This window comes from Platichthys flesus, chromosome 7 (genome assembly GCF_949316205.1).
Source record: "Platichthys flesus chromosome 7, fPlaFle2.1, whole genome shotgun sequence".
NCBI lineage: Eukaryota > Metazoa > Chordata > Actinopteri > Pleuronectiformes > Pleuronectidae > Platichthys > Platichthys flesus.
The window spans coordinates 10,041,712-10,066,435 of NC_084951.1; the positions used below are offsets into that span (position 1 = coordinate 10,041,712).

Consider the following 24,724-nt stretch of genomic DNA (forward strand, 5'->3'; position numbering starts at 1 on the left):
TGTGACCACGGCCACCCAATCATAAAACTGCCTCAACCACATCCTGGCAAAATAATTGTTAGCAGAGGATAGTTTCGATCTATCGACCTCTGGGTTATGGGCCCAGCACGCTTCCGCTGCGCCACTCTGCTCTCAACCACCCCAGATGGGACTTGAACCCACAATCCCTGGCTTAGGAGGCCAGTGCCTTATCCATTAGGCCACTGGGGCCCGATCGAAGGTGTTTTTCCACCTAATTTCTCTTGAAAACATGGCGCTATAGAGTGATATGTGCATAGGCAACTTGGTCTGCTTGTGTTTCTTGTAGACATTTTGCCTCTCATCCAAAAGGCTTGTTCACCTCTAACTGGAGGCTTTCAGGTATTTAACCTCTTAAGGTCTTTGTGTTGACAGTCGTTGGGTTAAACCGATAGGTCATTAACACCTCCACCAGCTCGTGGGTCATTGGGGTCCCCTGAGTTGAGGTCCGAACGCTATGGTTAGCTACTAGTCATAGACCCAACTTGATATTGTGTGAATCATTATAGAGTCACAGGACTTTGGGTGTGGTTGGGAATTGACTTGTCTGGGCAAAGATTTAGGACTGAAGTGTAGGTGGCTGAACCCACAGAGGTTAAATAACAGAAAGCTCCCTTAATCAGTTAGAAAGAAAATAACCATTTTGGATTGGAAATGAACAACTTTAAGAAACACAAGCAGGACAGTGCCTATCTACCAACTCAAGGAGGTACTGTATTAAACAGCTGTAGTCTCTCTTTGTGAAATATTTAGTGACAATCACATCCTGGCAAAGAAATTGTTAGCAGAGGACAGTTTCGATCTACCGACCTCTGGGTTATGGGCCCAGCACGCTTCCGCTGCGCCACTCTGCTCTTAATCACCCCAGATGGGACTTGAACCCATATCCCTGGTTTAAGAGAACAGTCCCTTATTTATCAACTGAAGGAGGTGCTGTGTTAAACAGCTGTAGTCCCTCTTTGTGAAAGATTTTCAGACAATCACATCCTGGTAAAACATTGCTAGCAGAGGATAGTTTGGATATATTGACCTCTGGGTTATGGGCCCAGCTTGTTCCGCTGTCCCAATCTGCTGTTAATCACCCCAGATGGGACTTGAAACCTCTGATGAGCTCCAGGAGAAAAGCATCTGTTTCCGCCCGGTCTCGAACCGGGGACCTTTCGCGTGTTAGGCGAACGTGATAACCACTACACTACGGAAACTGATTGTGCCTTTGGAAGACAGACAGCGGACTGGCTGGTCTAAGCTGAACAATACTTGGTTAGCTCCAGCTTAGGAGCTAGGCTACATGCTACATGCTACATGCTACTTGCTGTTGGCTGGTCTTCATGAGGGCGAACTGCACTAATTCGGGCTCATAGTGGCCTTAATCACGAGCTAATATGACTAAGCTACATGTGATAGCAGCTTTATGATGTTTTATAAATGTACTGAAACAGGCTCGTTCAACCACTATAACTAAGATCACCTTTTTTTTTTGCCTGTTAACGGATGACATGTGTTACAAGCTAGCAGCCTTAGTGACGAGCTAACGGTGACGTCACTTGTAAAGCAAGTGAAAACAAAGAATAAGTGTTTCCGCCCGGTTTCGAACCGGGGACCTTTCGCGTGTGAGGCGAACGTGATAACCACTACACTACGGAAACTGAGTCGACAATGGTAGGTCGTGATCGGATGGTGTTACATTAGTTAATATTGATTAAATAGGTTAAAGAATTATACTCCCCATCGGGGAATCGAACCCCGGTCTTCCGCGTGACAGGCGGAGATACTGTCCACTATACTAACGAGGAGAGGTGAGAGGTCCCACGTGACCACGCCCAACCAATAACAAAACTGCCTCAATCGCATCCTGGCAAAGTAATTGTTAGCAGTGGAAATTATCTCTGGGTTATGGGCCCAGCGCGCATCCGCTGCGCCACTCTGCTTTTAATCCACCTGTATGGGACTTGAACCCATACAGGCTGAAGCTTTCAGGTATTTAACCTCTTTAGGCCTTTTTTAATTGACAGTGGTTAGGTTAAACAGATAGGTCGTTGAAACCTCCACCAGCTCGTGGGTCATTGGGTGTTAATATTGATTAAAGACTTATACTCCCCGTCGGGGAATCGAACCCCGGTCTTCCGCGTGACAGGCGGAGATACTGTCCACTATACTAACGAGGAGAGGTGAGAGGTGCCATGTGACCACGGCCACCCAATCATAAAACTGCCTCAACCACATCCTGGCAAAATAATTGTTAGCAGAGGATAGTTTCGATCTATCGACCTCTGGGTTATGGGCCCAGCACGCTTCCGCTGCGCCACTCTGCTCTCAACCACCCCAGATGGGACTTGAACCCACAATCCCTGGCTTAGGAGGCCAGTGCCTTATCCATTAGGCCACTGGGGCCCGATCGAAGGTGTTTTTCCACCTAATTTCTCTTGAAAACATGGCGCTATAGAGTGATATGTGCATAGGCAACTTGGTCTGCTTGTGTCTCTTGTAGACATTTTGCCTCTCATCCAAAAGGCTTGTTCACCTCTAACTGGAGGCTTTCAGGTATTTAACCTCTTAAGGTCTTTGTGTTGACAGTCGTTGGGTTAAACCGATAGGTCATTAACACCTCCACCAGCTCGTGGGTCATTGGGGTCCCCTGAGTTGAGGTCCGAACGCTATGGTTAGCTACTAGTCATAGACCCAACTTGATATTGTGTGAATCATTATAGAGTCACAGGACTTTGGGTGTGGTTGGGAATTGACTTGTCTGGGAAAAGATTTAGGACTGAAGTGTAGGTGGCTGAACCCACAGAGGTTAAATAACAGAAAGCTCCCTTAATCAGTTAGAAAGAAAATAACCATTTTGGATTGGAAATGAACAACTTTAAGAAACACAAGCAGGACAGTGCCTATCTACCAACTCAAGGAGGTACTGTATTAAACAGCTGTAGTCTCTCTTTGTGAAATATTTAGTGACAATCACATCCTGGCAAAGAAATTGTTAGCAGAGGATAGTTTCGATCTATCGACCTCTGGGTTATGGGCCCAGCACGCTTCCGCTGCGCCACTCTGCTCTTAATCACACCAGATGGGACTTGAACCCATATCCCTGGTTTAAGAGAACAGTCCCTTATTTATCAACTGAAGGAGGTGCTGTGTTAAACAGCTGTAGTCCCTCTTTGTGAAAGATTTTCAGACAATCACATCCTGGTAAAACATTGCTAGCAGAGGATAGTTTGGATATATTGACCTCTGGGTTATGGGCCCAGCTTCTTCCGCTGTCCCAATCTGCTGTTAATCACCCCAGATGGGACTTGAAACCTCTGATGAGCTCCAGGAGAAAAACATCTGTTTCCGCCCGGTCTCGAACCGGGGACCTTTCGCGTGTTAGGCGAACGTGATAACCACTACACTACGGAAACTGATTGTGCCTTTGGAAGACAGACAGCGGACTGGCTGGTCTAAGCTGAACAATACTTGGTTAGCTCCAGCTTAGGAGCTAGGCTACATGCTACATGCTACATGCTACTTGCTGTTGGCTGGTCTTCATGAGGGCGAACTGCACTAATTCGGGCTCATAGTGGCCTTAATCACGAGCTAATATGACTAAGCTACATGTGATAGCAGCTTTATGATGTTTTATAAATGTACTGACACAGGCTCGTTCAACCACTATAACTAAGATCACCTTTTTTTTTTGCCTGTTAACGGATGACATGTGTTACAAGCTAGCAGCCTTAGTGACGAGCTAACGGTGACGTCACTTGTGAAGCAAGTGAAAACAAAGAATAAGTGTTTCCGCCCGGTTTCGAACCGGGGACCTTTCGCGTGTGAGGCGAACGTGATAACCACTACACTACGGAAACTGAGTCGACAATGGTAGGTCGTGATCGGATGGTGTTACATTAGTTAATATTGATTAAATAGGTTAAAGAATTATACTCCCCGTCGGGGAATCGAACCCCGGTCTTCCGCGTGACAGGCGGAGATACTGTCCACTATACTAACGAGGAGAGGTGAGAGGTCCCACGTGACCACGCCCAACCAATAACAAAACTGCCTCAATCGCATCCTGGCAAAGTAATTGTTAGCAGTGGAAATTATCTCTGGGTTATGGGCCCAGCGCGCATCCGCTGCGCCACTCTGCTTTTAATCCACCTGTATGGGACTTGAACCCATACAGGCTGAAGCTTTCAGGTATTTAACCTCTTTAGGCCTTTTTTAATTGACAGTGGTTAGGTTAAACAGATAGGTCGTTGAAACCTCCACCAGCTCGTGGGTCATTGGGTGTTACTTGAGTTAATATTGATTAAAGACTTATACTCCCCGTCGGGGAATCGAACCCCGGTCTTCCGCGTGACAGGCGGAGATACTGTCCACTATACTAACGAGGAGAGGTGAGAGGTGCCATGTGACCACGGCCACCCAATCATAAAACTGCCTCAACCACATCCTGGCAAAATAATTGTTAGCAGAGGATAGTTTCGATCTATCGACCTCTGGGTTATGGGCCCAGCACGCTTCCGCTGCGCCACTCTGCTCTTAATCACACCAGATGGGACTTGAACCCATATCCCTGGTTTAAGAGAACAGTCCCTTATTTATCAACTGAAGGAGGTGCTGTGTTAAACAGCTGTAGTCCCTCTTTGTGAAAGATTTTCAGACAATCACATCCTGGTAAAACATTGCTAGCAGAGGATAGTTTGGATATATTGACCTCTGGGTTATGGGCCCAGCTTGTTCCGCTGTCCCAATCTGCTGTTAATCACCCCAGATGGGACTTGAAACCTCTGATGAGCTCCAGGAGAAAAACATCTGTTTCCGCCCGGTCTCGAACCGGGGACCTTTCGCGTGTTAGGCGAACGTGATAACCACTACACTACGGAAACTGATTGTGCCTTTGGAAGACAGACAGCGGACTGGCTGGTCTAAGCTGAACAATACTTGGTTAGCTCCAGCTTAGGAGCTAGGCTACATGCTACATGCTACATGCTACTTGCTGTTGGCTGGTCTTCATGAGGGCGAACTGCACTAATTCGGGCTCATAGTGGCCTTAATCACGAGCTAATATGACTAAGCTACATGTGATAGCAGCTTTATGATGTTTTATAAATGTACTGACACAGGCTCGTTCAACCACTATAACTAAGATCACCTTTTTTTTTTGCCTGTTAACGGATGACATGTGTTACAAGCTAGCAGCCTTAGTGACGAGCTAACGGTGACGTCACTTGTAAAGCAAGTGAAAACAAAGAATAAGTGTTTCCGCCCGGTTTCGAACCGGGGACCTTTCGCGTGTGAGGCGAACGTGATAACCACTACACTACGGAAACTGAGTCGACAATGGTAGGTCGTGATCGGATGGTGTTACATTAGTTAATATTGATTAAATAGGTTAAAGAATTATACTCCCCGTCGGGGAATCGAACCCCGGTCTTCCGCGTGACAGGCGGAGATACTGTCCACTATACTAACGAGGAGAGGTGAGAGGTCCCACGTGACCACGCCCAACCAATAACAAAACTGCCTCAATCGCATCCTGGCAAAATAATTGTTAGCAGTGGAAATTATCTCTGGGTTATGGGCCCAGCGCGCATCCGCTGCGCCACTCTGCTTTTAATCCACCTGTATGGGACTTGAACCCATACAGGCCGAAGCTTTCAGGTATTTAACCTCTTTAGGCCTTTTTTAATTGACAGTGGTTAGGTTAAACAGATAGGTCGTTGAAACCTCCACCAGCTCGTGGGTCATTGGGTGTTACTTGAGTTAATATTGATTAAAGACTTATACTCCCCGTCGGGGAATCGAACCCCGGTCTTCCGCGTGACAGGCGGAGATACTGTCCATTATACTAACGAGGAGAGGTGAGAGGTGCCATGTGACCACGGCCACCCAATCATAAAACTGCCTCAACCACATCCTGGCAAAATAATTGTTAGCAGAGGATAGTTTCGATCTATCGACCTCTGGGTTATGGGCCCAGCACGCTTCCGCTGCGCCACTCTGCTCTCAACCACCCCAGATGGGACTTGATCCCACAATACCTGGCTAAAGGAAGCCAGTGCCTTATCCATTAGGCCACTGGGGCCCGATCGAAGGTGTTTTTCCACCTATTTTCTCTTGAAAACATGGCGCTATAGAGTGATATGTGCATAGGCAACTTGGTCTGCTTGTGTTTCTTGTAGACATTTTGCCTCTCATCCAAAAGGCTTGTTCACCTCTAACTGGAGGCTTTCAGGTATTTAACCTCTTAAGGTCTTTGTGTTGACAGTCGTTGGGTTAAACCGATAGGTCATTAACACCTCCACCAGCTCGTGGGTCATTGGGGTCCCCTGAGTTGAGGTCCGAACGCTATGGTTAGCTACTAGTCATAGACCCAACTTGATATTGTGTGAATCATTATAGAGTCACAGGACTTTGGGTGTGGTTGGGAATTGACTTGTCTGGGAAAAGATTTAGGACTGAAGTGTAGGTGGCTGAACCCACAGAGGTTAAATAACAGAAAGCTCCCTTAATCAGTTAGAAAGAAAATAACCATTTTGGATTGGAAATGAACAACTTTAAGAAACACAAGCAGGACAGTGCCTATCTACCAACTCAAGGAGGTACTGTATTAAACAGCTGTAGTCTCTCTTTGTGAAATATTTAGTGACAATCACATCCTGGCAAAGAAATTGTTAGCAGAGGACAGTTTCGATCTATCGACCTCTGGGTTATGGGCCCAGCACGCTTCCGCTGCGCCACTCTGCTCTTAATCACACCAGATGGGACTTGAACCCATATCCCTGGTTTAAGAGAACAGTCCCTTATTTATCAACTGAAGGAGGTGCTGTGTTAAACAGCTGTAGTCCCTCTTTGTGAAAGATTTTCAGACAATCACATCCTGGTAAAACATTGCTAGCAGAGGATAGTTTGGATATATTGACCTCTGGGTTATGGGCCCAGCTTCTTCCGCTGTCCCAATCTGCTGTTAATCACCCCAGATGGGACTTGAAACCTCTGATGAGCTCCAGGAGAAAAACATCTGTTTCCGCCCGGTCTCGAACCGGGGACCTTTCGCGTGTTAGGCGAACGTGATAACCACTACACTACGGAAACTGATTGTGCCTTTGGAAGACAGACAGCGGACTGCCTGGTCTAAGCTGAACAATACTTGGTTAGCTCCAGCTTAGGAGCTAGGCTACATGCTACATGCTACTTGCTGTTGGCTGGTCTTCATGAGGGCGAACTGCACTAATTCGGGCTCATAGTGGCCTTAATCACGAGCTAATATGACTAAGCTACATGTGATAGCAGCTTTATGATGTTTTATAAATGTACTGACACAGGCTCGTTCAACCACTATAACTAAGATCACCTTTTTTTTTTGCCTGTTAACGGATGACATATGTTACAAGCTAGCAGCCTTAGTGACGAGCTAACGGTGACGTCACTTGTAAAGCAAGTGAAAACAAAGAATAAGTGTTTCCGCACGGTTTCGAACCGGGGACCTTTCGCGTGTGAGGCGAACGTGATAACCACTACACTACAGAAACTGAGTCGACAATGGTAGGTCGTGATCGGATGGTGTTACATTAGTTAATATTGATTAAATAGGTTAAAGTATTATACTCCCCGTCGGGGAATCGAACCCCGGTCTTCCGCGTGACAGGCGGAGATACTGTCCACTATACTAACGAGGAGAGGTGAGAGGTCCCACGTGACCACGCCCAACCAATAACAAAACTGCCTCAATCGCATCCTGGCAAAATAATTGTTAGCAGTGGAAATTATCTCTGGGTTATGGGCCCAGCGCGCATCCGCTGCGCCACTCTGCTTTTAATCCACCTGTATGGGACTTGAACCCATACAGGCTGAAGCTTTCAGGTATTTAACCTCTTTAGGCCTTTTTTAATTGACAGTGGTTAGGTTAAACAGATAGGTCGTTGAAACCTCCACCAGCTCGTGGGTCATTGGGTGTTAATATGGATTAAAGACTTATACTCCCCGTCGGGGAATCGAACCCCGGTCTTCCGCGTGACAAGCGGAGATACTGTCCACTATACTAACGAGGAGAGGTGAGAGGTGCCATGTGACCACGGCCACCCAATCATAAAACTGCCTCAACCACATCCTGGCAAAATAATTGTTAGCAGAGGATAGTTTCGATCTATCGACCTCTGGGTTATGGGCCCAGCACGCTTCCGCTGCGCCACTCTGCTCTCAACCACCCCAGATGGGACTTGAACCCACAATCCCTGGCTTAGGAGGCCAGTGCCTTATCCATTAGGCCACTGGGGCCCGATCGAAGGTGTTTTTCCACCTAATTTCTCTTGAAAACATGGCGCTATAGAGTGATATGTGCATAGGCAACTTGGTCTGCTTGTGTTTCTTGTAGACATTTTGCCTCTCATCCAAAAGGCTTGTTCACCTCTAACTGGAGGCTTTCAGGTATTTAACCTCTTAAGGTCTTTGTGTTGACAGTCGTTGGGTTAAACCGATAGGTCATTAACACCTCCACCAGCTCGTGGGTCATTGGGGTCCCCTGAGTTGAGGTCCGAACGCTATGGTTAGCTACTAGTCATAGACCCAACTTGATATTGTGTGAATCATTATAGAGTCACAGGACTTTGGGTGTGGTTGGGAATTGACTTGTCTGGGCAAAGATTTAGGACTGAAGTGTAGGTGGCTGAACCCACAGAGGTTAAATAACAGAAAGCTCCCTTAATCAGTTAGAAAGAAAATAACCATTTTGGATTGGAAATGAACAACTTTAAGAAACACAAGCAGGACAGTGCCTATCTACCAACTCAAGGAGGTACTGTATTAAACAGCTGTAGTCTCTCTTTGTGAAATATTTAGTGACAATCACATCCTGGCAAAGAAATTGTTAGCAGAGGACAGTTTCGATCTACCGACCTCTGGGTTATGGGCCCAGCACGCTTCCGCTGCGCCACTCTGCTCTTAATCACCCCAGATGGGACTTGAACCCATATCCCTGGTTTAAGAGAACAGTCCCTTATTTATCAACTGAAGGAGGTGCTGTGTTAAACAGCTGTAGTCCCTCTTTGTGAAAGATTTTCAGACAATCACATCCTGGTAAAACATTGCTAGCAGAGGATAGTTTGGATATATTGACCTCTGGGTTATGGGCCCAGCTTGTTCCGCTGTCCCAATCTGCTGTTAATCACCCCAGATGGGACTTGAAACCTCTGATGAGCTCCAGGAGAAAAGCATCTGTTTCCGCCCGGTCTCGAACCGGGGACCTTTCGCGTGTTAGGCGAACGTGATAACCACTACACTACGGAAACTGATTGTGCCTTTGGAAGACAGACAGCGGACTGGCTGGTCTAAGCTGAACAATACTTGGTTAGCTCCAGCTTAGGAGCTAGGCTACATGCTACATGCTACATGCTACTTGCTGTTGGCTGGTCTTCATGAGGGCGAACTGCACTAATTCGGGCTCATAGTGGCCTTAATCACGAGCTAATATGACTAAGCTACATGTGATAGCAGCTTTATGATGTTTTATAAATGTACTGAAACAGGCTCGTTCAACCACTATAACTAAGATCACCTTTTTTTTTTGCCTGTTAACGGATGACATGTGTTACAAGCTAGCAGCCTTAGTGACGAGCTAACGGTGACGTCACTTGTAAAGCAAGTGAAAACAAAGAATAAGTGTTTCCGCCCGGTTTCGAACCGGGGACCTTTCGCGTGTGAGGCGAACGTGATAACCACTACACTACGGAAACTGAGTCGACAATGGTAGGTCGTGATCGGATGGTGTTACATTAGTTAATATTGATTAAATAGGTTAAAGAATTATACTCCCCATCGGGGAATCGAACCCCGGTCTTCCGCGTGACAGGCGGAGATACTGTCCACTATACTAACGAGGAGAGGTGAGAGGTCCCACGTGACCACGCCCAACCAATAACAAAACTGCCTCAATCGCATCCTGGCAAAGTAATTGTTAGCAGTGGAAATTATCTCTGGGTTATGGGCCCAGCGCGCATCCGCTGCGCCACTCTGCTTTTAATCCACCTGTATGGGACTTGAACCCATACAGGCTGAAGCTTTCAGGTATTTAACCTCTTTAGGCCTTTTTTAATTGACAGTGGTTAGGTTAAACAGATAGGTCGTTGAAACCTCCACCAGCTCGTGGGTCATTGGGTGTTAATATTGATTAAAGACTTATACTCCCCGTCGGGGAATCGAACCCCGGTCTTCCGCGTGACAGGCGGAGATACTGTCCACTATACTAACGAGGAGAGGTGAGAGGTGCCATGTGACCACGGCCACCCAATCATAAAACTGCCTCAACCACATCCTGGCAAAATAATTGTTAGCAGAGGATAGTTTCGATCTATCGACCTCTGGGTTATGGGCCCAGCACGCTTCCGCTGCGCCACTCTGCTCTCAACCACCCCAGATGGGACTTGAACCCACAATCCCTGGCTTAGGAGGCCAGTGCCTTATCCATTAGGCCACTGGGGCCCGATCGAAGGTGTTTTTCCACCTAATTTCTCTTGAAAACATGGCGCTATAGAGTGATATGTGCATAGGCAACTTGGTCTGCTTGTGTCTCTTGTAGACATTTTGCCTCTCATCCAAAAGGCTTGTTCACCTCTAACTGGAGGCTTTCAGGTATTTAACCTCTTAAGGTCTTTGTGTTGACAGTCGTTGGGTTAAACCGATAGGTCATTAACACCTCCACCAGCTCGTGGGTCATTGGGGTCCCCTGAGTTGAGGTCCGAACGCTATGGTTAGCTACTAGTCATAGACCCAACTTGATATTGTGTGAATCATTATAGAGTCACAGGACTTTGGGTGTGGTTGGGAATTGACTTGTCTGGGAAAAGATTTAGGACTGAAGTGTAGGTGGCTGAACCCACAGAGGTTAAATAACAGAAAGCTCCCTTAATCAGTTAGAAAGAAAATAACCATTTTGGATTGGAAATGAACAACTTTAAGAAACACAAGCAGGACAGTGCCTATCTACCAACTCAAGGAGGTACTGTATTAAACAGCTGTAGTCTCTCTTTGTGAAATATTTAGTGACAATCACATCCTGGCAAAGAAATTGTTAGCAGAGGATAGTTTCGATCTATCGACCTCTGGGTTATGGGCCCAGCACGCTTCCGCTGCGCCACTCTGCTCTTAATCACACCAGATGGGACTTGAACCCATATCCCTGGTTTAAGAGAACAGTCCCTTATTTATCAACTGAAGGAGGTGCTGTGTTAAACAGCTGTAGTCCCTCTTTGTGAAAGATTTTCAGACAATCACATCCTGGTAAAACATTGCTAGCAGAGGATAGTTTGGATATATTGACCTCTGGGTTATGGGCCCAGCTTCTTCCGCTGTCCCAATCTGCTGTTAATCACCCCAGATGGGACTTGAAACCTCTGATGAGCTCCAGGAGAAAAACATCTGTTTCCGCCCGGTCTCGAACCGGGGACCTTTCGCGTGTTAGGCGAACGTGATAACCACTACACTACGGAAACTGATTGTGCCTTTGGAAGACAGACAGCGGACTGGCTGGTCTAAGCTGAACAATACTTGGTTAGCTCCAGCTTAGGAGCTAGGCTACATGCTACATGCTACATGCTACTTGCTGTTGGCTGGTCTTCATGAGGGCGAACTGCACTAATTCGGGCTCATAGTGGCCTTAATCACGAGCTAATATGACTAAGCTACATGTGATAGCAGCTTTATGATGTTTTATAAATGTACTGACACAGGCTCGTTCAACCACTATAACTAAGATCACCTTTTTTTTTTGCCTGTTAACGGATGACATGTGTTACAAGCTAGCAGCCTTAGTGACGAGCTAACGGTGACGTCACTTGTGAAGCAAGTGAAAACAAAGAATAAGTGTTTCCGCCCGGTTTCGAACCGGGGACCTTTCGCGTGTGAGGCGAACGTGATAACCACTACACTACGGAAACTGAGTCGACAATGGTAGGTCGTGATCGGATGGTGTTACATTAGTTAATATTGATTAAATAGGTTAAAGAATTATACTCCCCGTCGGGGAATCGAACCCCGGTCTTCCGCGTGACAGGCGGAGATACTGTCCACTATACTAACGAGGAGAGGTGAGAGGTCCCACGTGACCACGCCCAACCAATAACAAAACTGCCTCAATCGCATCCTGGCAAAGTAATTGTTAGCAGTGGAAATTATCTCTGGGTTATGGGCCCAGCGCGCATCCGCTGCGCCACTCTGCTTTTAATCCACCTGTATGGGACTTGAACCCATACAGGCTGAAGCTTTCAGGTATTTAACCTCTTTAGGCCTTTTTTAATTGACAGTGGTTAGGTTAAACAGATAGGTCGTTGAAACCTCCACCAGCTCGTGGGTCATTGGGTGTTAATATTGATTAAAGACTTATACTCCCCGTCGGGGAATCGAACCCCGGTCTTCCGCGTGACAGGCGGAGATACTGTCCACTATACTAACGAGGAGAGGTGAGAGGTGCCATGTGACCACGGCCACCCAATCATAAAACTGCCTCAACCACATCCTGGCAAAATAATTGTTAGCAGAGGATAGTTTCGATCTATCGACCTCTGGGTTATGGGCCCAGCACGCTTCCGCTGCGCCACTCTGCTCTTAATCACACCAGATGGGACTTGAACCCATATCCCTGGTTTAAGAGAACAGTCCCTTATTTATCAACTGAAGGAGGTGCTGTGTTAAACAGCTGTAGTCCCTCTTTGTGAAAGATTTTCAGACAATCACATCCTGGTAAAACATTGCTAGCAGAGGATAGTTTGGATATATTGACCTCTGGGTTATGGGCCCAGCTTGTTCCGCTGTCCCAATCTGCTGTTAATCACCCCAGATGGGACTTGAAACCTCTGATGAGCTCCAGGAGAAAAACATCTGTTTCCGCCCGGTCTCGAACCGGGGACCTTTCGCGTGTTAGGCGAACGTGATAACCACTACACTACGGAAACTGATTGTGCCTTTGGAAGACAGACAGCAGACTGGCTGGTCTAAGCTGAACAATACTTGGTTAGCTCCAGCTTAGGAGCTAGGCTACATGCTACATGCTACATGCTACTTGCTGTTGGCTGGTCTTCATGAGGGCGAACTGCACTAATTCGGGCTCATAGTGGCCTTAATCACGAGCTAATATGACTAAGCTACATGTGATAGCAGCTTTATGATGTTTTATAAATGTACTGACACAGGCTCGTTCAACCACTATAACTAAGATCACCTTTTTTTTTTGCCTGTTAACGGATGACATGTGTTACAAGCTATCAGCCTTAGTGACGAGCTAACGGTGACGTCACTTGTGAAGCAAGTGAAAACAAAGAATAAGTGTTTCCGCCCGGTTTCGAACCGGGGACCTTTCGCGTGTGAGGCGAACGTGATAACCACTACACCACGGAAACTGAGTCGACAATGGTAGGTCGTGATCGGATGGTGTTACATTAGTTAATATTGATTAAATAGGTTAAAGAATTATACTCCCCGTCGGGGAATCGAACCCCGGTCTTCCGCGTGACAGGCGGAGATACTGTCCACTATACTAACGAGGAGAGGTGAGAGGTCCCACGTGACCACGCCCAACCAATAACAAAACTGCCTCAATCGCATCCTGGCAAAGTAATTGTTAGCAGTGGAAATTATCTCTGGGTTATGGGCCCAGCGCGCATCCGCTGCGCCACTCTGCTTTTAATCCACCTGTATGGGACTTGAACCCATACAGGCTGAAGCTTTCAGGTATTTAACCTCTTTAGGCCTTTTTTAATTGACAGTGGTTAGGTTAAACAGATAGGTCGTTGAAACCTCCACCAGCTCGTGGGTCATTGGGTGTTAATATGGATTAAAGACTTATACTCCCCGTCGGGGAATCGAACCCCGGTCTTCCGCGTGACAAGCGGAGATACTGTCCACTATACTAACGAGGAGAGGTGAGAGGTGCCATGTGACCACGGCCACCCAATCATAAAACTGCCTCAACCACATCCTGGCAAAATAATTGTTAGCAGAGGATAGTTTCGATCTATCGACCTCTGGGTTATGGGCCCAGCACGCTTCCGCTGCGCCACTCTGCTCTCAACCACCCCAGATGGGACTTGAACCCACAATCCCTGGCTTAGGAGGCCAGTGCCTTATCCATTAGGCCACTGGGGCCCGATTGAAGGTGTTTTTCCACCTAATTTCTCTTGAAAACATGGCGCTATAGAGTGATATGTGCATAGGCAACTTGGTCTGCTTGTGTTTCTTGTAGACATTTTGCCTCTCATCCAAAAGGCTTGTTCACCTCTAACTGGAGGCTTTCAGGTATTTAACCTCTTAAGGTCTTTGTGTTGACAGTCGTTGGGTTAAACCGATAGGTCATTAACACCTCCACCAGCTCGTGGGTCATTGGGGTCCCCTGAGTTGAGGTCCGAACGCTATGGTTAGCTACTAGTCATAGACCCAACTTGATATTGTGTGAATCATTATAGAGTCACAGGACTTTGGGTGTGGTTGGGAATTGACTTGTCTGGGCAAAGATTTAGGACTGAAGTGTAGGTGGCTGAACCCACAGAGGTTAAATAACAGAAAGCTCCCTTAATCAGTTAGAAAGAAAATAACCATTTTGGATTGGAAATGAACAACTTTAAGAAACACAAGCAGGACAGTGCCTATCTACCAACTCAAGGAGGTACTGTATTAAACAGCTGTAGTCTCTCTTTGTGAAATATTTAGTGACAATCACATCCTGGCAAAGAAATTGTTAGCAGAGGATAGTTTCGATCTATCGACCTCTGGGTTATGGGCCCAGCACGCTTCCGCTGCGCCACTCTGCTCTTAATCACACCAGATGGGACTTGAACCCATATCCCTGGTTTAAGAGAACAGTCCCTTATTTATCAACTGAAGGAGGTGCTGTGTTAAACAGCTGTAGTCCCTCTTTGTGAAAGATTTTCAGACAATCACATCCTGGTAAAACATTGCTAGCAGAGGATAGTTTGGATATATTGACCTCTGGGTTATGGGCCCAGCTTCTTCCGCTGTCCCAATCTGCTGTTAATCACCCCAGATGGGACTTGAAACCTCTGATGAGCTCCAGGAGAAAAACATCTGTTTCCGCCCGGTCTCGAACCGGGGACCTTTCGCGTGTTAGGCGAACGTGATAACCACTACACTACGGAAACTGATTGTGCCTTTGGAAGACAGACAGCGGACTGGCTGGTCTAAGCTGAACAATACTTGGTTAGCTCCAGCTTAGGAGCTAGGCTACATGCTACATGCTACATGCTACTTGCTGTTGGCTGGTCTTCATGAGGGCGAACTGCACTAATTCGGGCTCATAGTGGCCTTAATCACGAGCTAATATGACTAAGCTACATGTGATAGCAGCTTTATGATGTTTTATAAATGTACTGACACAGGCTCGTTCAACCACTATAACTAAGATCACCTTTTTTTTTTGCCTGTTAACGGATGACATGTGTTACAAGCTAGCAGCCTTAGTGACGAGCTAACGGTGACGTCACTTGTGAAGCAAGTGAAAACAAAGAATAAGTGTTTCCGCCCGGTTTCGAACCGGGGACCTTTCGCGTGTGAGGCGAACGTGATAACCACTACACTACGGAAACTGAGTCGACAATGGTAGGTCGTGATCGGATGGTGTTACATTAGTTAATATTGATTAAATAGGTTAAAGAATTATACTCCCCGTCGGGGAATCGAACCCCGGTCTTCCGCGTGACAGGCGGAGATACTGTCCACTATACTAACGAGGAGAGGTGAGAGGTCCCACGTGACCACGCCCAACCAATAACAAAACTGCCTCAATCGCATCCTGGCAAAGTAATTGTTAGCAGTGGAAATTATCTCTGGGTTATGGGCCCAGCGCGCATCCGCTGCGCCACTCTGCTTTTAATCCACCTGTATGGGACTTGAACCCATACAGGCTGAAGCTTTCAGGTATTTAACCTCTTTAGGCCTTTTTTAATTGACAGTGGTTAGGTTAAACAGATAGGTCGTTGAAACCTCCACCAGCTCGTGGGTCATTGGGTGTTAATATTGATTAAAGACTTATACTCCCCGTCGGGGAATCGAACCCCGGTCTTCCGCGTGACAGGCGGAGATACTGTCCACTATACTAACGAGGAGAGGTGAGAGGTGCCATGTGACCACGGCCACCCAATCATAAAACTGCCTCAACCACATCCTGGCAAAATAATTGTTAGCAGAGGATAGTTTCGATCTATCGACCTCTGGGTTATGGGCCCAGCACGCTTCCGCTGCGCCACTCTGCTCTTAATCACACCAGATGGGACTTGAACCCATATCCCTGGTTTAAGAGAACAGTCCCTTATTTATCAACTGAAGGAGGTGCTGTGTTAAACAGCTGTAGTCCCTCTTTGTGAAAGATTTTCAGACAATCACATCCTGGTAAAACATTGCTAGCAGAGGATAGTTTGGATATATTGACCTCTGGGTTATGGGCCCAGCTTGTTCCGCTGTCCCAATCTGCTGTTAATCACCCCAGATGGGACTTGAAACCTCTGATGAGCTCCAGGAGAAAAACATCTGTTTCCGCCCGGTCTCGAACCGGGGACCTTTCGCGTGTTAGGCGAACGTGATAACCACTACACTACGGAAACTGATTGTGCCTTTGGAAGACAGACAGCGGACTGGCTGGTCTAAGCTGAACAATACTTGGTTAGCTCCAGCTTAGGAGCTAGGCTACATGCTACATGCTACATGCTACTTGCTGTTGGCTGGTCTTCATGAGGGCGAACTGCACTAATTCGGGCTCATAGTGGCCTTAATCACGAGCTAATATGACTAAGCTACATGTGATAGCAGCTTTATGATGTTTTATAAATGTACTGACACAGGCTCGTTCAACCACTATAACTAAGATCACCTTTTTTTTTTGCCTGTTAACGGATGACATGTGTTACAAGCTAGCAGCCTTAGTGACGAGCTAACGGTGACGTCACTTGTGAAGCAAGTGAAAACAAAGAATAAGTGTTTCCGCCCGGTTTCGAACCGGGGACCTTTCGCGTGTGAGGCGAACGTGATAACCACTACACCACGGAAACTGAGTCGACAATGGTAGGTCGTGATCGGATGGTGTTACATTAGTTAATATTGATTAAATAGGTTAAAGAATTATACTCCCCGTCGGGGAATCGAACCCCGGTCTTCCGCGTGACAGGCGGAGATACTGTCCACTATACTAACGAGGAGAGGTGAGAGGTCCCACGTGACCACGCCCAACCAATAACAAAACTGCCTCAATCGCATCCTGGCAAAGTAATTGTTAGCAGTGGAAATTATCTCTGGGTTATGGGCCCAGCGCGCATCCGCTGCGCCACTCTGCTTTTAATCCACCTGTATGGGACTTGAACCCATACAGGCTGAAGCTTTCAGGTATTTAACCTCTTTAGGCCTTTTTTAATTGACAGTGGTTAGGTTAAACAGATAGGTCGTTGAAACCTCCACCAGCTCGTGGGTCATTGGGTGTTAATATGGATTAAAGACTTATACTCCCCGTCGGGGAATCGAACCCCGGTCTTCCGCGTGACAAGCGGAGATACTGTCCACTATACTAACGAGGAGAGGTGAGAGGTGCCATGTGACCACGGCCACCCAATCATAAAACTGCCTCAACCACATCCTGGCAAAATAATTGTTAGCAGAGGATAGTTTCGATCTATCGACCTCTGGGTTATGGGCCCAGCACGCTTCCGCTGCGCCACTCTGCTCTCAACCACCCCAGATGGGACTTGAACCCACAATCCCTGGCTTAGGAGGCCAGTGCCTTATCCATTAGGCCACTGGGGCCCGATCGAAGGTGTTTTTCCACCTAATTTCTCTTGAAAACATGGCGCTATAGAGTGATATGTGCATAGGCAACTTGGTCTGCTTGTGTTTCTTGTAGACATTTTGCCTCTCATCCAAAAGGCTTGTTCACCTCTAACTGGAGGCTTTCAGGTATTTAACCTCTTAAGGTCTTTGTGTTGACAGTCGTTGGGTTAAACCGATAGGTCATTAACACCTCCACCAGCTCGTGGGTCATTGGGGTCCCCTGAGTTGAGGTCCGAACGCTATGGTTAGCTACTAGTCATAGACCCAACTTGATATTGTGTGAATCATTATAGAGTCACAGGACTTTGGGTGTGGTTGGGAATTGACTTGTCTGGGCAAAGATTTAGGACTGAAGTGTAGGTGGCTGAACCCACAGAGGTTAAATAACAGAAAGCTCCCTTAATCAGTTAGAAAGAAAATAACCATTTTGGATTGGAAATGAACAACTTTAAGAAACACAAGCAGGACAGTGCCTATCTACCAACTCAAGGAGGTACTGTATTAAACAGCTGTAGTCTCTCTTTGTGAAATATTTAGTGACAATCACATCCTGGCAAAGAAATTGTTAGCAGAGGACAGTTTCGATCTACCGACCTCTGGGTTATGGGCCCAGCACGCTTCCGCTGCGCCACTCTGCTCTTAATCACCCCAGATGGGACTTGAACCCATATCCCTGGTTTAAGAGAACAGTCCCTTATTTATCAACTGAAGGAGGTGCTGTGTTAAACAGCTGTAGTCCCTCTTTGTGAAAGATTTTCAGACAATCACATCCTGGTAAAACATTGCTAGCAGAGGATAGTTTGGATATATTGACCTCTGGGTTATGGGCCCAGCTTGTTCCGCTGTCCCAATCTGCTGTTAATCACCCCAGATGGGACTTGAAACCTCTGATGAGCTCCAGGAGAAAAGCATCTGTTTCCGCCCGGTCTCGAACCGGGGACCTTTCGCGTGTTAGGCGAACGTGATAACCACTACACTACGGAAACTGATTGTGCCTTTGGAAGACAGACAGCGGACTGGCTGGTCTAAGCTGAACAATACTTGGTTAGCTCCAGCTTAGGAGCTAGGCTACATGCTACATGCTACATGCTACTTGCTGTTGGCTGGTCTTCATGAGGGCGAACTGCACTAATTCGGGCTCATAGTGGCCTTAATCACGAGCTAATATGACTAAGCTACATGTGATAGCAGCTTTATGATGTTTTATAAATGTACTGAAACAGGCTCGTTCAACCACTATAACTAAGATCACCTTTTTTTTTTGCCTGTTAACGGATGACATGTGTTACAAGCTAGCAGCCTTAGTGACGAGCTAACGGTGACGTCACTTGTAAAGCAAGTGAAAACAAAGAATAAGTGTTTCCGCCCGGTTTCGAACCGGGGACCTTTCGCGTGTGAGGCGAACGTGATAACCACTACACTACGGAAACTGAGTCGACAATGGTAGGTCGTGATCGGATGGTGTTACATTAGTTAATATTGATTAAATAGGTTAAAGAATTATACTCCCCATCGGGGAATCGAACCCCGGTCTTCCGCGTGACAGGCGGAGATACTGTCCACTATACTAACGAGGAGAGGTGAGAGGTCCCACGTGACCACGCCCAACCAATAACAAAACTGCCTCAATCGCATCCTGGCAAAGTAATTGTTAGCAGTGGAAATTATCTCTGGGTTATGGGCCCAGCGCGCATCCGCTGCGCCACTCTGCTTTTAATCCACCTGTATGGGACTTGAACCCATACAGGCTGAAGCTTTCAGGTATTTAACCTCTTTAGGCCTTTTTTAATTGACAGTGGTTAGGTTAAACAGATAGGTCGTTGAAACCTCCACCAGCTCGTGGGTCATTGGGTGTTAATATTGATTAAAGACTTATACTCCCCGTCGGGGAATCGAACCCCGGTCTTCCGCGTGACAGGCGGAGATACTGTCCACTATACTAACGAGGAGAGGTGAGAGGTGCCATGTGACCACGGCCACCCAATCATAAAACTGCCTCAACCACATCCTGGCAAAATAATTGTTAGCAGAGGATAGTTTCGATCTATCGACCTCTGGGTTATGGGCCCAGCACGCTTCCGCTGCGCCACTCTGCTCTCAACCACCCCAGATGGGACTTGAACCCACAATCCCTGGCTTAGGAGGCCAGTGCCTTATCCATTAGGCCACTGGGGCCCGATCGAAGGTGTTTTTCCACCTAATTTCTCTTGAAAACATGGCGCTATAGAGTGATATGTGCATAGGCAACTTGGTCTGCTTGTGTTTCTTGTAGACATTTTGCCTCTCATCCAAAAGGCTTGTTCACCTCTAACTGGAGGCTTTCAGGTATTTAACCTCTTAAGGTCTTTGTGTTGACAGTCGTTGGGTTAAACCGATAGGTCATTAACACCTCCACCAGCTCGTGGGTCATTGGGGTCCCCTGAGTTGAGGTCCGAACGCTATGGTTAGCTACTAGTCATAGACCCAACTTGATATTGTGTGAATCATTATATAGTCACAGGACTTTGGGTGTGGTTGGGAATTGACTTGTCTGGGAAAAGATTTAGGACTGAAGTGTAGGTGGCTGAACCCACAGAGGTTAAATAACAGAAAGCTCCCTTAATCAGTTAGAAAGAAAATAACCATTTTGGATTGGAAATGAACAACTTTAAGAAACACAAGCAGGACAGTGCCTATCTACCAACTCAAGGAGGTACTGTATTAAACAGCTGTAGTCTCTCTTTGTGAAATATTTAGTGACAATCACATCCTGGCAAAGAAATTGTTAGCAGAGGATAGTTTCGATCTATCGACCTCTGGGTTATGGGCCCAGCACGCTTCCGCTGCGCCACTCTGCTCTTAATCACACCAGATGGGACTTGAACCCATATCCCTGGTTTAAGAGAACAGTCCCTTATTTATCAACTGAAGGAGGTGCTGTGTTAAACAGCTGTAGTCCCTCTTTGTGAAAGATTTTCAGACAATCACATCCTGGTAAAACATTGCTAGCAGAGGATAGTTTGGATATATTGACCTCTGGGTTATGGGCCCAGCTTCTTCCGCTGTCCCAATCTGCTGTTAATCACCCCAGATGGGACTTGAAACCTCTGATGAGCTCCAGGAGAAAAACATCTGTTTCCGCCCGGTCTCGAACCGGGGACCTTTCGCGTGTTAGGCGAACGTGATAACCACTACACTACGGAAACTGATTGTGCCTTTGGAAGACAGACAGCGGACTGGCTGGTCTAAGCTGAACAATACTTGGTTAGCTCCAGCTTAGGAGCTAGGCTACATGCTACATGCTACATGCTACTTGCTGTTGGCTGGTCTTCATGAGGGCGAACTGCACTAATTCGGGCTCATAGTGGCCTTAATCACGAGCTAATATGACTAAGCTACATGTGATAGCAGCTTTATGATGTTTTATAAATGTACTGACACAGGCTCGTTCAACCACTATAACTAAGATCACCTTTTTTTTTTGCCTGTTAACGGATGACATGTGTTACAAGCTAGCAGCCTTAGTGACGAGCTAACGGTGACGTCACTTGTAAAGCAAGTGAAAACAAAGAATAAGTGTTTCCGCCCGGTTTCGAACCGGGGACCTTTCGCGTGTGAGGCGATCGTGATAACCACTACACTACGGAAACTGAGTCGACAATGGCAGGTCGTGATCGGATGGTGTTACATTAGTTAATATTGATTAAATAGGTTAAAGAATTATACTCCCCATCGGGGAATCGAACCCCGGTCTTCCGCGTGACAGGCGGAGATACTGTCCACTATACTAACGAGGAGAGGTGAGAGGTCCCACGTGACCACGCCCAACCAATAACAAAACTGCCTCAATCGCATCCTGGCAAAATAATTGTTAGCAGTGGAAATTATCTCTGGGTTATGGGCCCAGCGCGCATCCGCTGCGCCACTCTGCTTTTAATCCACCTGTATGGGACTTGAACCCATACAGGCTGAAGCTTTCAGGTATTTAACCTCTTTAGGCCTTTTTTAATTGACAGTGGTTAGGTTAAACAGATAGGTCGTTGAAACCTCCACCAGCTCGTGGGTCATTGGGTGTTAATATTGATTAAAGACTTATACTCCCCGTCGGGGAATCGAACCCCGGTCTTCCGCGTGACAGGCGGAGATACTGTCCACTATACTAACGAGGAGAGGTGAGAGGTGCCATGTGACCACGGCCACCCAATCATAAAACTGCCTCAACCACATCCTGGCAAAATAATTGTTAGCAGAGGATAGTTTCGATCTATCGACCTCTGGGTTATGGGCCCAGCACGCTTCCGCTGCGCCACTCTGCTCTCAACCACCCCAGATGGGACTTGAACCCACAATCCCTGGCTTAGGAGGCCAGTGCCTTATCCATTAGGCCACTGGGGCCCGATCGAAGGTGTTTTTCCACCTAATTTCTCTTGAAAACATGGCGCTATAGAGTGATATGTGCATAGGCAACTTGGTCTGCTTGTGTTTCTTGTAGACATTTTGCCTCTCATCCAAAAGGCTTGTTCACCTCTAACTGGAGGCTTTCAGGTATTTAACCTCTTAAGGTCTTTGTGTTGACAGTCGTTGGGTTAAACCGATAGGTCATTAACACCTCCACCAGCTCGTGGGTCATTGGGGTCCCCTGAGTTGAGGTCCGAACGCTATGGTTAGCTACTAGTCATAGACCCAACTTGATATTGTGTGAATCATTATAGAGTCACAGGACTTTGGGTGTGGTTGGGAATTGACTTGTCTGGGCAAAGATTTAGGACTGAAGTGTAGGTGGCTGAACCCACAGAGGTTAAATAACAGAAAGCTCCCTTAATCAGTTAGAAAGAAAATAACCATTTTGGATTGGAAATGAACAACTTTAAGAAACACAAGCAGGACAGTGCCTATCTACCAACTCAAGGAGGTACTGTATTAAACAGCTGTAGTCTCTCTTTGTGAAATATTTAGTGACAATCACATCCTGGCAAAGAAATTGTTAGCAGAGGACAGTTTCGATCTATCGACCTCTGGGTTATGGGCCCAGCACGCTTCCGCTGCGCCACTCTGCTCTTAATCACACCTGATGGGACTTGAACCCATATCCCTGGTTTAAGAGAACAGTCCCTTATTTATCAACTGAAGGAGGTGCTGTGTTAAACAGCTGTAGTCCCTCTTTGTGAAAGATTTTCAGACAATCACATCCTGGTAAAACATTGCTAGCAGAGGATAGTTTGGATATATTGACCTCTGGGTTATGGGCCCAGCTTCTTCTGCTGTCCCAATCTGCTGTTAATCACCCCAGATGGGACTTGAAACCTCTGATGAGCTCCAGGAGAAAAACATCTGTTTCCGCCCGGTCTCGAACCGGGGACCTTTCGCGTGTTAGGCGAACGTGATAACCACTACACTACGGAAACTGATTGTGCCTTTGGAAGACAGACAGCGGACTGGCTGGTCTAAGCTGAACAATATTTGGTTAGCTCCAGCTTAGGAGCTAGGCTACATGCTACATGCTACATGCTACTTGCTGTTGGCTGGTCTTCATGAGGGCGAACTGCACTAATTCGGGCTCATAGTGGCCTTAATCACGAGCTAATATGACTAAGCTACATGTGATAGCAGCTTTATGATGTTTTATAAATGTACTGACACAGGCTCGTTCAACCACTATAACTAAGATCACCTTTTTTTTTTGCCTGTTAACGGATGACATGTGTTACAAGCTAGCAGCCTTAGTGACGAGCTAACGGTGACGTCACTTGTAAAGCAAGTGAAAACAAAGAATAAGTGTTTCCGCCCGGTTTCGAACCGGGGACCTTTCGCGTGTGAGGCGAACGTGATAACCACTACACTACGGAAACTGAGTCGACAATGGTAGGTCGTGATCGGATGGTGTTACATTAGTTAATATTGATTAAATAGGTTAAAGAATTATACTCCCCATCGGGGAATCGAACCCCGGTCTTCCGCGTGACAGGCGGAGATACTGTCCACTATACTAAGGAGGAGAGGTGAGAGGTCCCACGTGACCACGCCCAACCAATAACAAAACTGCCTCAATCGCATCCTGGCAAAGTAATTGTTAGCAGTGGAAATTATCTCTGGGTTATGGGCCCAGCGCGCATCCGCTGCGCCACTCTGCTTTTAATCCACCTGTATGGGACTTGAACCCATACAGGCTGAAGCTTTCAGGTATTTAACCTCTTTAGGCCTTTTTTAATTGACAGTGGTTAGGTTAAACAGATAGGTCGTTGAAACCTCCACCAGCTCGTGGGTCATTGGGTGTTAATATTGATTAAAGACTTATACTCCCCGTCGGGGAATCGAACCCCGGTCTTCCGCGTGACAGGCGGAGATACTGTCCACTATACTAACGAGGAGAGGTGAGAGGTGCCATGTGACCACGGCCACCCAATCATAAAACTGCCTCAACCACATCCTGGCAAAATAATTGTTAGCAGAGGATAGTTTCGATCTATCGACCTCTGGGTTATGGGCCCAGCACGCTTCCGCTGCGCCACTCTGCTCTCAACCACCCCAGATGGGACTTGAACCCACAATCCCTGGCTTAGGAGGCCAGTGCCTTATCCATTAGGCCACTGGGGCCCGATCGAAGGTGTTTTTCCACCTAATTTCTCTTGAAAACATGGCGCTATAGAGTGATATGTGCATAGGCAACTTGGTCTGCTTGTGTTTCTTGTAGACATTTTGCCTCTCATCCAAAAGGCTTGTTCACCTCTAACTGGAGGCTTTCAGGTATTTAACCTCTTAAGGTCTTTGTGTTGACAGTCGTTGGGTTAAACCGATAGGTCATTAACACCTCCACCAGCTCGTGGGTCATTGGGGTCCCCTGAGTTGAGGTCCGAACGCTATGGTTAGCTACTAGTCATAGACCCAACTTGATATTGTGTGAATCATTATAGAGTCACAGGACTTTGGGTGT

The 24,724-nt window shown here is 46.8% G+C and overlaps 1 protein-coding gene and 54 non-coding genes across 55 annotated transcripts in view; 1 reads left to right on the plus strand and 54 right to left on the minus strand.

Annotated features, from left to right (window-relative positions):
* sema3h (sema domain, immunoglobulin domain (Ig), short basic domain, secreted, (semaphorin) 3H) overlaps positions 1-24,724 on the plus strand; it is a 225,444-nt gene that overhangs the window by 112,532 nt on the left and 88,188 nt on the right. The gene's annotated exons all lie outside the window — the stretch shown is intronic.
* trnar-ccu (transfer RNA arginine (anticodon CCU)) lies at positions 138-210 on the minus strand. Its single transcript has one exon. It is a non-coding gene; the product is annotated as a tRNA-Arg (tRNA).
* Positions 1,148-1,220, minus strand: trnav-aac (transfer RNA valine (anticodon AAC)). Its single transcript has one exon. It is a non-coding gene; the product is annotated as a tRNA-Val (tRNA).
* On the minus strand, positions 1,592-1,664 carry trnav-cac (transfer RNA valine (anticodon CAC)). Its single transcript has one exon. It is a non-coding gene; the product is annotated as a tRNA-Val (tRNA).
* Positions 1,740-1,811, minus strand: trnad-guc (transfer RNA aspartic acid (anticodon GUC)). Its single transcript has one exon. It is a non-coding gene; the product is annotated as a tRNA-Asp (tRNA).
* Positions 2,112-2,183, minus strand: trnad-guc (transfer RNA aspartic acid (anticodon GUC)). The gene has a single exon. It is a non-coding gene; the product is annotated as a tRNA-Asp (tRNA).
* trnar-ccu (transfer RNA arginine (anticodon CCU)) lies at positions 2,337-2,409 on the minus strand. The gene has a single exon. It is a non-coding gene; the product is annotated as a tRNA-Arg (tRNA).
* trnav-aac (transfer RNA valine (anticodon AAC)) lies at positions 3,347-3,419 on the minus strand. Its single transcript has one exon. It is a non-coding gene; the product is annotated as a tRNA-Val (tRNA).
* Positions 3,791-3,863, minus strand: trnav-cac (transfer RNA valine (anticodon CAC)). Its single transcript has one exon. It is a non-coding gene; the product is annotated as a tRNA-Val (tRNA).
* On the minus strand, positions 3,939-4,010 carry trnad-guc (transfer RNA aspartic acid (anticodon GUC)). Its single transcript has one exon. It is a non-coding gene; the product is annotated as a tRNA-Asp (tRNA).
* trnad-guc (transfer RNA aspartic acid (anticodon GUC)) lies at positions 4,320-4,391 on the minus strand. The gene has a single exon. It is a non-coding gene; the product is annotated as a tRNA-Asp (tRNA).
* Positions 4,814-4,886, minus strand: trnav-aac (transfer RNA valine (anticodon AAC)). The gene has a single exon. It is a non-coding gene; the product is annotated as a tRNA-Val (tRNA).
* On the minus strand, positions 5,258-5,330 carry trnav-cac (transfer RNA valine (anticodon CAC)). The gene has a single exon. It is a non-coding gene; the product is annotated as a tRNA-Val (tRNA).
* trnad-guc (transfer RNA aspartic acid (anticodon GUC)) lies at positions 5,406-5,477 on the minus strand. The gene has a single exon. It is a non-coding gene; the product is annotated as a tRNA-Asp (tRNA).
* Positions 7,023-7,095, minus strand: trnav-aac (transfer RNA valine (anticodon AAC)). The gene has a single exon. It is a non-coding gene; the product is annotated as a tRNA-Val (tRNA).
* On the minus strand, positions 7,460-7,532 carry trnav-cac (transfer RNA valine (anticodon CAC)). The gene has a single exon. It is a non-coding gene; the product is annotated as a tRNA-Val (tRNA).
* Positions 7,608-7,679, minus strand: trnad-guc (transfer RNA aspartic acid (anticodon GUC)). Its single transcript has one exon. It is a non-coding gene; the product is annotated as a tRNA-Asp (tRNA).
* Positions 7,980-8,051, minus strand: trnad-guc (transfer RNA aspartic acid (anticodon GUC)). The gene has a single exon. It is a non-coding gene; the product is annotated as a tRNA-Asp (tRNA).
* Positions 8,205-8,277, minus strand: trnar-ccu (transfer RNA arginine (anticodon CCU)). The gene has a single exon. It is a non-coding gene; the product is annotated as a tRNA-Arg (tRNA).
* On the minus strand, positions 9,215-9,287 carry trnav-aac (transfer RNA valine (anticodon AAC)). Its single transcript has one exon. It is a non-coding gene; the product is annotated as a tRNA-Val (tRNA).
* Positions 9,659-9,731, minus strand: trnav-cac (transfer RNA valine (anticodon CAC)). The gene has a single exon. It is a non-coding gene; the product is annotated as a tRNA-Val (tRNA).
* Positions 9,807-9,878, minus strand: trnad-guc (transfer RNA aspartic acid (anticodon GUC)). Its single transcript has one exon. It is a non-coding gene; the product is annotated as a tRNA-Asp (tRNA).
* Positions 10,179-10,250, minus strand: trnad-guc (transfer RNA aspartic acid (anticodon GUC)). The gene has a single exon. It is a non-coding gene; the product is annotated as a tRNA-Asp (tRNA).
* On the minus strand, positions 10,404-10,476 carry trnar-ccu (transfer RNA arginine (anticodon CCU)). The gene has a single exon. It is a non-coding gene; the product is annotated as a tRNA-Arg (tRNA).
* trnav-aac (transfer RNA valine (anticodon AAC)) lies at positions 11,414-11,486 on the minus strand. The gene has a single exon. It is a non-coding gene; the product is annotated as a tRNA-Val (tRNA).
* Positions 11,858-11,930, minus strand: trnav-cac (transfer RNA valine (anticodon CAC)). Its single transcript has one exon. It is a non-coding gene; the product is annotated as a tRNA-Val (tRNA).
* trnad-guc (transfer RNA aspartic acid (anticodon GUC)) lies at positions 12,006-12,077 on the minus strand. Its single transcript has one exon. It is a non-coding gene; the product is annotated as a tRNA-Asp (tRNA).
* trnad-guc (transfer RNA aspartic acid (anticodon GUC)) lies at positions 12,378-12,449 on the minus strand. Its single transcript has one exon. It is a non-coding gene; the product is annotated as a tRNA-Asp (tRNA).
* On the minus strand, positions 12,872-12,944 carry trnav-aac (transfer RNA valine (anticodon AAC)). The gene has a single exon. It is a non-coding gene; the product is annotated as a tRNA-Val (tRNA).
* Positions 13,316-13,388, minus strand: trnav-cac (transfer RNA valine (anticodon CAC)). Its single transcript has one exon. It is a non-coding gene; the product is annotated as a tRNA-Val (tRNA).
* trnad-guc (transfer RNA aspartic acid (anticodon GUC)) lies at positions 13,464-13,535 on the minus strand. The gene has a single exon. It is a non-coding gene; the product is annotated as a tRNA-Asp (tRNA).
* trnad-guc (transfer RNA aspartic acid (anticodon GUC)) lies at positions 13,836-13,907 on the minus strand. The gene has a single exon. It is a non-coding gene; the product is annotated as a tRNA-Asp (tRNA).
* Positions 14,061-14,133, minus strand: trnar-ccu (transfer RNA arginine (anticodon CCU)). The gene has a single exon. It is a non-coding gene; the product is annotated as a tRNA-Arg (tRNA).
* On the minus strand, positions 15,071-15,143 carry trnav-aac (transfer RNA valine (anticodon AAC)). Its single transcript has one exon. It is a non-coding gene; the product is annotated as a tRNA-Val (tRNA).
* trnav-cac (transfer RNA valine (anticodon CAC)) lies at positions 15,515-15,587 on the minus strand. The gene has a single exon. It is a non-coding gene; the product is annotated as a tRNA-Val (tRNA).
* trnad-guc (transfer RNA aspartic acid (anticodon GUC)) lies at positions 15,663-15,734 on the minus strand. Its single transcript has one exon. It is a non-coding gene; the product is annotated as a tRNA-Asp (tRNA).
* On the minus strand, positions 16,035-16,106 carry trnad-guc (transfer RNA aspartic acid (anticodon GUC)). Its single transcript has one exon. It is a non-coding gene; the product is annotated as a tRNA-Asp (tRNA).
* On the minus strand, positions 16,529-16,601 carry trnav-aac (transfer RNA valine (anticodon AAC)). Its single transcript has one exon. It is a non-coding gene; the product is annotated as a tRNA-Val (tRNA).
* Positions 16,973-17,045, minus strand: trnav-cac (transfer RNA valine (anticodon CAC)). The gene has a single exon. It is a non-coding gene; the product is annotated as a tRNA-Val (tRNA).
* On the minus strand, positions 17,121-17,192 carry trnad-guc (transfer RNA aspartic acid (anticodon GUC)). Its single transcript has one exon. It is a non-coding gene; the product is annotated as a tRNA-Asp (tRNA).
* On the minus strand, positions 17,718-17,790 carry trnar-ccu (transfer RNA arginine (anticodon CCU)). Its single transcript has one exon. It is a non-coding gene; the product is annotated as a tRNA-Arg (tRNA).
* trnav-aac (transfer RNA valine (anticodon AAC)) lies at positions 18,728-18,800 on the minus strand. The gene has a single exon. It is a non-coding gene; the product is annotated as a tRNA-Val (tRNA).
* Positions 19,172-19,244, minus strand: trnav-cac (transfer RNA valine (anticodon CAC)). Its single transcript has one exon. It is a non-coding gene; the product is annotated as a tRNA-Val (tRNA).
* Positions 19,320-19,391, minus strand: trnad-guc (transfer RNA aspartic acid (anticodon GUC)). The gene has a single exon. It is a non-coding gene; the product is annotated as a tRNA-Asp (tRNA).
* Positions 19,692-19,763, minus strand: trnad-guc (transfer RNA aspartic acid (anticodon GUC)). Its single transcript has one exon. It is a non-coding gene; the product is annotated as a tRNA-Asp (tRNA).
* trnar-ccu (transfer RNA arginine (anticodon CCU)) lies at positions 19,917-19,989 on the minus strand. The gene has a single exon. It is a non-coding gene; the product is annotated as a tRNA-Arg (tRNA).
* On the minus strand, positions 20,927-20,999 carry trnav-aac (transfer RNA valine (anticodon AAC)). The gene has a single exon. It is a non-coding gene; the product is annotated as a tRNA-Val (tRNA).
* Positions 21,371-21,443, minus strand: trnav-cac (transfer RNA valine (anticodon CAC)). The gene has a single exon. It is a non-coding gene; the product is annotated as a tRNA-Val (tRNA).
* Positions 21,519-21,590, minus strand: trnad-guc (transfer RNA aspartic acid (anticodon GUC)). The gene has a single exon. It is a non-coding gene; the product is annotated as a tRNA-Asp (tRNA).
* Positions 21,891-21,962, minus strand: trnad-guc (transfer RNA aspartic acid (anticodon GUC)). Its single transcript has one exon. It is a non-coding gene; the product is annotated as a tRNA-Asp (tRNA).
* trnar-ccu (transfer RNA arginine (anticodon CCU)) lies at positions 22,116-22,188 on the minus strand. The gene has a single exon. It is a non-coding gene; the product is annotated as a tRNA-Arg (tRNA).
* Positions 23,126-23,198, minus strand: trnav-aac (transfer RNA valine (anticodon AAC)). Its single transcript has one exon. It is a non-coding gene; the product is annotated as a tRNA-Val (tRNA).
* On the minus strand, positions 23,570-23,642 carry trnav-cac (transfer RNA valine (anticodon CAC)). The gene has a single exon. It is a non-coding gene; the product is annotated as a tRNA-Val (tRNA).
* Positions 24,090-24,161, minus strand: trnad-guc (transfer RNA aspartic acid (anticodon GUC)). Its single transcript has one exon. It is a non-coding gene; the product is annotated as a tRNA-Asp (tRNA).
* Positions 24,315-24,387, minus strand: trnar-ccu (transfer RNA arginine (anticodon CCU)). The gene has a single exon. It is a non-coding gene; the product is annotated as a tRNA-Arg (tRNA).